General features: G+C 42.9%; 1 long non-coding RNA gene across 1 annotated transcript; it reads left to right on the top strand.

The window, feature by feature from the left end:
• The first annotated feature begins 3,698 nt into the window (after positions 1-3,698).
• On the top strand, positions 3,699-6,616 carry LOC112078904 (uncharacterized). The gene is made up of 3 exons (XR_011478965.1): positions 3,699-3,828; positions 6,152-6,302; positions 6,490-6,616. It is a non-coding gene; the product is annotated as an uncharacterized lncRNA (long non-coding RNA).
• The last annotated feature ends 798 nt before the right edge of the window (positions 6,617-7,414 follow it).

Genomic DNA, 7,414 nt, shown 5'->3' with positions numbered 1-7,414 from the left:
ACGTCTCCCTCTTCCTTTTTTTCCATTCGTCCCTCTCCTATCCCTCTTTCTCCATTCCATCCTCATTCTCTCCCTCCATCTCTCCCGCCCTCTTCCCTTCCCCTCCCTCCATCCACGGAAGCTTCACTTTGACTATGCTTTCTTCCATGGTTTCCCTTATTGCGATCTATCTAATCTAAACCTGCTACTCTGTTGTCGGTAACAGCATCCTTTAACAAACCATTTAATCAAACAACCATAACACTACTAACACCCACCAACACAGCACACACAAACACACCACAACACACCACTTCTCCAGTCAGTATGCCTACCTTTTTAACCACACCTACGACAAACACACCACTGGCAAACATAAACACACCACAAACAACAATGACACAACAATAACACACACAAAACACACACAGCACCACAAAATAAGCACATAATTATCGCGCCAGCATTCTAATAGGACTATAAACCACATATATGAGTACAGCCTATTACTATAGCCCTATATACTGCCAAGCAGACCAACTGCACTAAAGCGCCAACTGAACCCAAGACCATACCTGCCAGGCACTACTTACCTTGGACACACGACGCAGCCAACTAGTCGACACCGTCCAAGGAAACCCACCTGCCATATTTCCCCTTATGCACCACACGCTCACAAAACTCTCGTTTTAATTGACGCCATGTACTGCTGTACATTTCAAAACCCACAACGCACACAGTTTGCCACAGGGGCACAGAATATGCGCCAACAACTACCCACCACACACATTCACCACGCTGAAACCACACCCACATGGCGGACACACACACACACACACACAATCTACCAAAGTGCTCTCTCTCAAATGGACTACAAAAGAGAGGCAGAAGAGGATGTCACTGGGGAGATGGGAAGAGGAGTTTCAGATTTCCTGACAATGTTTTTCAAGGAACATTGGATTTGGACTAGTACTAGTGCTTTATGGACTGCACTTTTCACTGTGCTCGATGGACTGCCATAGACAGGAAATKAAGGAATATTAACCAGACAAAGGATACAGGCCATGGCAAGAGAGAAACGGTTGCTTACAAAACTTAACCCTATAGAGGGAGAGACTATATATCTGAGAGAATAATTATTATGATGTGATGGAATAAGATACTATTTTTCTTCTGTAAGCCCTTTCTACGGAGACCATTTTGAAAACTGTCTTATAGTGACATTCTGTGGCCGAAATACTGAGTTACACCCGCTTGGAATATTGTACTGTACAGTATACTGTTACTGAAATCTACATAGCTTTGTATGCTCAGTCTTTTCTACCATTACAATTTAACGGTTATAGCTAATATCTACTATTATTATACTATAGTATTCTTCTCATTCGTCCTGACAATTATGATAAATGTATTAATAATAAACTTTAATAATAATAAATAATGGACAAGGGAGGTGCGTTTGAGGGTGAAATTATTTTGTAATTTTATTTTATCAGAGATAATTAATAAAGTATATATCTATATAACATCACTGAGTTATTGGGTGAATTTTGGCTTGCCTGTTCTTTCTTCTTTCGAATCATTACAGTTTACCTGCAGCATAAAAACTACTCTGACTGTAGAAACCTGTCCTGTTCCGAAAGGTTGCTTGATCAAATCCCGACCTGACAAGGTTAAAATCTGTCGTTCTGCCCCTGAGCAAGGCAGTTAACCCACTGTTCCCCGGGCATCAAAGACGTGGAATGTCCAATTATGGCAGCCCCCCTGCACCTCTCTGATTCAGAGGGGTAGGGTTAAATGTGGAAGACACATTTCAGTTGAATGCATTCAGTTGTACAACTGACAAGGTATCCCCCTTTCCCTTTCCTTTTCCTATGTTAGAATACCTGCTTTTATTGGCAACACAATGTGGCCTACATGCTAAAATGCAAGTGTTTTCTTTCCCCAGTCCAATTTACACCTCACATTGTTGTTATAATGGCAATCTGCACTTGTTACATACCATTGACATAAATTAATGATATACTCATTGATTCTTGAAGAATATAACTTATAAATGCTTATGTTACAATAATTATATTTTATTTGTTTTTAGTCTCATCCTTCGGCTCCACTCAACTCCTCCCATCTATCTCTGAACACCATCCAGTTTTGATTTCTATTTGCCATATATTTTTTTATATAGTATGTATAATCTGGAAGTATAAGCCTAAGTGTTGTTGTCCGTTAGTTTACTCCAATTTATAAATTCCTCATGAGCTTAGTTCAACTGTCACACCCCATCAGAACCTAAAATATAAACTTGTTTGACTAAAATGTTTGTAAACATTGTAAATGTAAACAAACACTGTATAGCCTCAAAAGATGGTTAAAACGATCATGTTGATATTATGGATGATCACTGCTTGCATCCAAAGCTATGTCTATGAATTTGAGAGTGGTTACATTTCTTCAGGCCCATCCCTCAGCTTTTTACCAAAACAGAGGCGGGCCGTCTGCTTTGTTATTGTTTTAATCGCAGATTGGCACTTTAAAGAATCTAGTTGCAGCTGCATAACGAGTGTTTGAAGACGTGTTATGGTGTGAAATTGTATTTGTTCCTTGGAGATAAAAAATGTATTGTATATCAATGTAAAAAGTTTAATAATTTAATGTTAGATAAAACAAATGTAGCCTGTCTGTCCAAATAATTATTTTGGGCCCCAAGAAGAGTAGAGTTGGTTGGGAAATGTTCAAGACTGTAAACACATGACGTCACTGTTCTTCTGTCACTAGCTCGTCATGAACACACTTCTTTGTTTTTGGCAGCTGAGCTCAAAAATCAACAATGATCGTGACGCGTTGCTGTCTACCTACATTTTGCAATATTGTTTAGTTTAATAGCTTTTTAGTTGCTGTTTTTGCCTCATTAATTCGTTTATTTAGAAATGACAAGTCACTGACGAACATATATCGTTTTACATTAGCTAGCAAATGGCTATCGAAACCTCTAACCTTAGCTAGTTAACGTTAGCCAGCGTTAACAGTTCAACGTAAACAATGCGACGTTGCTTAAAAAATGAAACTGCTCTAACGTCAGTTTAAATGTTTTGATCGCAATTGTTGAGACCTCAAAATGTATTCACAATAATGGCCGTTTTAAACTCTAAAGTATTATGTAMAYTWTWGATTTTTWGTGTAACTATTATTGCTTTGAGTCAGTCGACAAGGCTGAATGTTCCCAAGTTACTTTTGCCCAGATCAAATCATAATCATGTCAACTTCACGTTGACAGCAGAGAAGGGATGCTATAAATGGTGAGTGGCAGTGAATGATGAAATGAATGTTTCTATTCAGATTGCCAAGTTGATGTCGTGGTGCTAAAAAAGCAGAAGATGTATCAACTTAAATATTAGACATAATGCCAAGTGGGTGTGGACAGAACGCCACTTAGTTATCTGTGTGTGATGTTTTCAGGGTGTCCTCCCGACCCCAGGCAGTCGTTGTTTGGCCCCTCTCTCCTTCCATCCCTCCCTCCATCCTCCCTCCATCAGCCTGTAGCCAGCAGGTCCTAGTGTCCGCCCGGCCTCTGTCCGCTCCACTGGACACTAACCGAGGGGCCAGCATCATACAGGGACAGGACTCTGGTGAGGGGAGTGTGTGTGTGTAGCAGAACGGAGAGAGGGAGAGAGGGAGGGGTGTGGAGGGTGTAACTAAACAGCCCTCATCATCTTTCAGTGACTGGCCATACCCTGCGCTGTGATGTCATTGTTGACCAGATCAAGCAGATTCAGGTTGTCACGACGACGCGTCAACTGTTCACCGAGGACCCACCCCTCGTGCTCTCCGTCATGGCACTGGACTCAGGAGGTACTCGCCTTGTCATTGACATATCCCCCAGCCACACATTTAACTCTGAGGGCTAAAGGCTGTCAATATGTAGACAAGGGGTTGTTCCTCCTTTCATCCCTCCATAAGAATGAGCGCTGAGCATGGGCCCACTGATGTTCCTTCGAGAGCTGAGCTTAAATGCCCCACACATCCAAATGTACCACAGGCTCAAAGAGGGAAAAACTCAAATCCAAAGGATTAAAAGGAAACTTTGGTTTATTGTCGACAGTTTTCGGCTGCCAGGCCTAGTTCAAAACGAACCTGTCTATCACCTTTTGTCTATTATCCACATCCAGCCCCAGAAGTTCCCTTTTCTCTTTATTCTCTTGGCTTAGAAACTCATCCAGGTCACAGTGTTCAGATTGTATAGCCATCCAATAGCCCAGGGTAGACTGGAGGAAAAAGACAGCAGGTGTTAGACTCAAGGCTAACTAACCTGAGGCTAGTCCCTGCAGACAGACAGACTGACTGACTGACTGTTGTGCTAAAGAACCTGGATCTTGGATCTGTGTGTTTACTGCTCCCTTCTGGCACCAGGAGTCTCTCTGCCTGAGGATGTCATTATCATCTCTCTCTCCTTCTCTCAGGCAACACATTCAGTAGTCTGGCAGGTCTACAGTTTGAGTGGAGGCTAGTAAAGGACTCAGAGACAGCAGAGATTGTTAGGTGAGAGAGAGAGGGATGGAGAAAGAGGGAAATAATGACAAAGGAAGGTGAAAGATGAAAGAAACATACAGTCAACTGAAAACGTTATGTACAGCACATTCGGAAAGTATTCAGACCCCTTGACTTTTTCCACATTTTGTTACGTTACACCCTTATTCTAAAATTGATTAAATAAACATTTCCCTCATCAATCTACACACAATACCCCATAATGTCAAAACAAAAACAGGTTTTAGAATAAAAATTTAATAAATAAATACCTTATTTACATAAGCATTCACACCCTGTTTCCATTGATCATCCTTGAGATGTTTCGACAACTTGATTGGAGTCCACCTGTGGTAAATTCAATTGATTGGACATGATTTGGAAAGRCACACACCTGTCGATATAAGGTCTCACAGTTGACAGTGCATGTCAGAGCAAAAACCAAGCCATGAGGTCAAAGGAATTGTCCGTAGAGCTCCGAGACAGGATTGTGTCTCGGCACAGATCTGGGGAAAGGTACCAAAAGATGTCTATAGCATTGAATATCCCCAAGAATACAGTGGCCTCCATCATTCTTAAGTGGAAGAAGTTTGGAACTACCAAGACTTCCTAGAGCTGGCCGCCCGGCCAAACAGCAATCGGGGGAGAAGGTGACCAAGAACCCGATGGTCACTCTGACAGAGCTCCATTGTTCCTCTGTGGAGATGGGAAAACCTTCCAGAAGGACAACAATCTCTGCAGCACTCAGGCCTTTATGGTAGAGTGGCCAGACGGAAGCCACTCTTCAGTAAAAGGCACATGACAGGCCACTTGGAATTTGCCAAAAGGCACCTAAAGGACTCTCAGACCATGAGAAACAAGATTCTCTGGTCTGATGAAACCAAGATTGAACTGTTTGGCCTGAATGCCAAGTGTCATGTCTGGAGGAAACCTGGCACCATCCCTACGGTGAAGCATGGGGGTGGCACATCATGCTGTGTGGATGTTTTTCAGCAGCAGGGAATGGGAGACTAGTCAAGATTGTGGGAAAGATGAATGGAGCAAAGTACAGCGAGAACTTGATGAAAACCTGCTCCAGAGAGCTCAGGACCTCAGACTGAGGCGAAGGTTCACCTTCTAACAGGACGACTCTAAGCACACAGCCAAGACAATGCACGAGTGGCTTTGGGACAAGTCTTTGAATGTCTTTGAGTGACCCAGCCAGAGCCCAGACTTGAACCCGATCGAACATCTCTGGAGAGACCTGAAAATAGCTGTGCAGCGACATTCCCCATTCAACCTGACAGAGCTTGAGAGGATCTGCAGAGAAGAATGGAAGAAACTCCCCAAATACAGGTGTGACAAGCTTGCAGCGTCATACCCAAGAAGACTCGAGGCTGTAATCGCTGCCAAAGGTGCTTCAACAAAGTACTGAGAAAAGGGTCTGAATACTTATGTAAATGTGATATTTCAGATTTTTATTTGTAATAAATTACCAAAAAATTCTAAAAACCTGTTTTTGCTCTGTCATTATTGGATGTGTGTAGATTGATGAGGGGGAAAACAATTTAATCAATTTTAGAATAGGGCTGTCACGTAACAAAATGTGGAAAAAGTCAAGGGGTCTGAATACTTTCTGAATGCGCTGTATATGTTGTATGTTGTGTAGGTTTGTGCGTTTCTCAGAGGCGGGCTACTCCCCGCCCCATCACATCCTGTCCCTGGAGGAAGCAGGTCAGAAAGGGGACAGTGTGTTGCTGGAGGGGGTCCGTAGCGGGGTGGTATGGGTCAGGGCCTCCCTCTCGCACCCAGACTACAAGGTAAGGAGGATGGAGGAGTGGATGAAGGGATTGATGCATTTGCTTCCGAAGGATAAATACATTGATGAAGCACCTGGAATGATGGATGAGTGGATGGGGCGATAGATTATGGATGAAGATCGATGGATTAGTTTATGTGTAAGAATAGTTTGTGCTGGTTTTTACCTGTCCCCTGTGTGTTACTTAGTGGGTAGAGCCAGCCTCTGTGAGCCTGACCGTGACAGACAGACTCTACCTTAGCCCCTCCCATGACGCCTACCTGCTGCTAGGCTCCACCCTCTCCTTCAGAGTCTGGAAAAGCGTGCATGACACAGAAGCGGGTGAGTCCCTAATGTAGACAGTAGTGTAGTCTGTCAGATCTTTACAGAGCCTTTAGGTGAGTCCCTAATGTAGACAGTAGTGTAGTCTGTCAGATCTGTACAGAACCTTTAGGTGAGTCCCTAATGTAGACAGTAGTGTAGTCTGTCAGATCTTTACAGAGCCTTTAGGTGGTCCCTAATGTAGACAGTAGTGTAGTCTATCAGACTTGTACAGAGCCTTTAGGTGAGTCCCTAATGTAGACAGTAGTGTATCTATGTCAGATCTTTACAGAGCCTTTAGGTGAGTCCCTAATGTAGACAGTAGTGTAGTCTAGTCAGATCTTTACAGAGCCTTTAAGGTGAGTCCTAATGTAGACAGTAGTGTAGTCTGTCAGATCTTTACAGCGCTTTAGGTGAGTCCCTAATGTAGACAGTAGTGTAGTCTATCAGATCTTTCAGAGGCCTTTAGGTGAGTCCCTAATGTAGACAGTAGTGTAGTCTGTCAGATCTTTACAGAGCCTTTAGGTGAGTCCCTAATGTAGACAGTAGTGTAGTCTGTCAGATCTTTACAGAGCCTTTAGGTGAGTCCCTAATGTAGACAGTAGTGTAGTCTGTCAGATCTTTACAGAGCCTTTACGTGAGTCCTAATGTAGACAGTAGTGTAGTCTGTCAGATCTTTACAGAACCTTTAGGTGAGTCCTAATGTAGACAGTAGTGTAGTCTGTCAGATCTTTACAGAGCCTTTAGGTGAGTCCCTAATGTAGACAGTAGTGTAGTCTATCAGATCTTTACAGAGCCTTTAGGTGAGTCCCT

The sequence above is a fragment of the Salvelinus sp. IW2-2015 genome, unplaced genomic scaffold (assembly GCF_002910315.2).
Source record: "Salvelinus sp. IW2-2015 unplaced genomic scaffold, ASM291031v2 Un_scaffold6472, whole genome shotgun sequence".
NCBI classification, from domain to species: Eukaryota; Metazoa; Chordata; class Actinopteri; order Salmoniformes; family Salmonidae; genus Salvelinus; species Salvelinus sp. IW2-2015.
The sequence above is the reverse complement of the archived record's forward strand: the minus strand, read 5'-3'. Positions and strand labels throughout refer to the sequence as shown.